This window comes from Schistocerca piceifrons, unplaced genomic scaffold, assembly GCF_021461385.2.
Source record: "Schistocerca piceifrons isolate TAMUIC-IGC-003096 unplaced genomic scaffold, iqSchPice1.1 HiC_scaffold_943, whole genome shotgun sequence".
NCBI lineage: Eukaryota > Metazoa > Arthropoda > Insecta > Orthoptera > Acrididae > Schistocerca > Schistocerca piceifrons.
Genome location: NW_025729216.1, coordinates 2,192,501 through 2,195,000, shown reverse-complemented (window position 1 = coordinate 2,195,000; position 2,500 = coordinate 2,192,501). Strand labels below are relative to the sequence as shown.

At 60.0% G+C, this 2,500-nt stretch overlaps 1 pseudogene; it reads left to right on the top strand.

Moving 5' to 3' along the window:
* The window catches only part of LOC124772527, a 6,309-nt pseudogene that overhangs the window by 976 nt on the left and 2,833 nt on the right, over positions 1-2,500 (top strand).

Here is a 2,500-nt window from a genome sequence, read left to right as displayed (position 1 = left end):
CGAAACCTAAAGGCGTAATGAAAGTGAAGGTCTCGCCTTGCGCGGGCCGAGGGAGGATGGGGCTTCCCCGCCCTTCACGGGGCGGCGGCCTCCGCACTCCCGGGGCGTCTCGTCCTCATTGCGAGGTGAGGCGCACCTAGAGCGTACACGTTGGGACCCGAAAGATGGTGAACTATGCCTGGCCAGGACGAAGTCAGGGGAAACCCTGATGGAGGTCCGTAGCGATTCTGACGTGCAAATCGATCGTCGGAGCTGGGTATAGGGGCGAAAGACTAATCGAACCATCTAGTAGCTGGTTCCCTCCGAAGTTTCCCTCAGGATAGCTGGTGCTCGTACGAGTCTCATCCGGTAAAGCGAATGATTAGAGGCCTTGGGGCCGAAACGACCTCAACCTATTCTCAAACTTTAAATGGGTGAGATCTCCGGCTTGCTTGATATGCTGAAGCCGCGAGCAAACGACTCGGATCGGAGTGCCAAGTGGGCCACTTTTGGTAAGCAGAACTGGCGCTGTGGGATGAACCAAACGCCGAGTTAAGGCGCCCGAATCGACGCTCATGGGAAACCATGAAAGGCGTTGGTTGCTTAAGACAGCAGGACGGTGGCCATGGAAGTCGGAATCCGCTAAGGAGTGTGTAACAACTCACCTGCCGAAGCAACTAGCCCTGAAAATGGATGGCGCTGAAGCGTCGTGCCTATACTCGGCCGTCAGTCTGGCAGTCATGGCCGGTCCTTGCGGCCGGCCGCGAAGCCCTGACGAGTAGGAGGGTCGCGGCGGTGGGCGCAGAAGGGTCTGGGCGTGAGCCTGCCTGGAGCCGCCGTCGGTGCAGATCTTGGTGGTAGTAGCAAATACTCCAGCGAGGCCCTGGAGGGCTGACGCGGAGAAGGGTTTCGTGTGAACAGCCGTTGCACACGAGTCAGTCGATCCTAAGCCCTAGGAGAAATCCGATGTTGATGGGGGCCGTCATAGCATGATGCGCTTTGTGCTGGCCCCCGTTGGGCGAAAGGGAATCCGGTTCCTATTCCGGAACCCGGCAGCGGAACCGATACAAGTCGGGCCCCTCTTTTAGAGATGCTCGTCGGGGTAACCCAAAAGGACCCGGAGACGCCGTCGGGAGATCGGGGAAGAGTTTTCTTTTCTGCATGAGCGTTCGAGTTCCCTGGAATCCTCTAGCAGGGAGATAGGGTTTGGAACGCGAAGAGCACCGCAGTTGCGGCGGTGTCCCGATCTTCCCCTCGGACCTTGAAAATCCGGGAGAGGGCCACGTGGAGGTGTCGCGCCGGTTCGTACCCATATCCGCAGCAGGTCTCCAAGGTGAAGAGCCTCTAGTCGATAGAATAATGTAGGTAAGGGAAGTCGGCAAATTGGATCCGTAACTTCGGGATAAGGATTGGCTCTGAGGATCGGGGCGTGTCGGGCTTGGTCGGGAAGTGGGTCAGCGCTAACGTGCCGGGCCTGGGCGAGGTGAGTGCCGTAGGGGTGCCGGTAAGTGCGGGCGTTTAGCGCGGGCGTGGTCTGCTCTCGCCGTTGGTCGGCCTCGTGCTGGCCGGCGGTGCAGGATGCGCGCGCCTGCGCGGCGTTTGCGCCCCGGTGCTTCAACCTGCGTGCAGGATCCGAGCTCGGTCCCGTGCCTTGGCCTCCCACGGATCTTCCTTGCTGCGAGGCCGCGTCCGCCTTAGCGTGCTCCTCCGGGGGCGCGCGGGTGCGCGGATTGTCTTCGGCCGCCATTCAACGATCAACTCAGAACTGGCACGGACTGGGGGAATCCGACTGTCTAATTAAAACAAAGCATTGCGATGGCCCTAGCGGGTGTTGACGCAATGTGATTTCTGCCCAGTGCTCTGAATGTCAACGTGAAGAAATTCAAGCAAGCGCGGGTAAACGGCGGGAGTAACTATGACTCTTCGCAGATGACGTCCTGCTTTTTGCATCGACCGCGAGGGGATTGCAGTCTCTCATCGACGCAGCCGTCGCAGCCCTCGCCCATCTGGGGCTGCAGATCAACGCCCGGAAGTGTTTCACCCTCGTGCTGAGGGCTCATGGCCTGCCGGATTGCTTTATTGAGTACGTCGAAAGGTGTTACGAGGGTAGCACGACAGTGATAGCGGGCGGCGCCGACGTGGGCGTGCCCCTGCAGCCGGCTAGGGGTGTGCGTCAGGGTGACCCCCTCTCCCCCCTCCTTTTCAATTTTGCGGTGGACTATGTTTTGAGTCAACTTCCCTCCCACATCGGAGCTCGGATCCTTGGTCGCAGAGTTAACGCTGCGGCCTTCGCAGATGACGTCCTGCTTTTTGCATCGACCGCGAGGGGATTGCAGTCCCTCATCGACGCAGCCGTCGCAGCCCTCGCCCATCTGGGGCTGCAGATCAACGCCCGGAAGTGTTTCACCCTCGCCTTAGTCGCGTCTGGGCGCGACAAGAAGGTGAAGGTCGACGCCGACGTTACCTTCAAAGCGGGCAACGCCACCGTGCCCGCCCTACGTGTGGGTGAAACCTTCCGGTA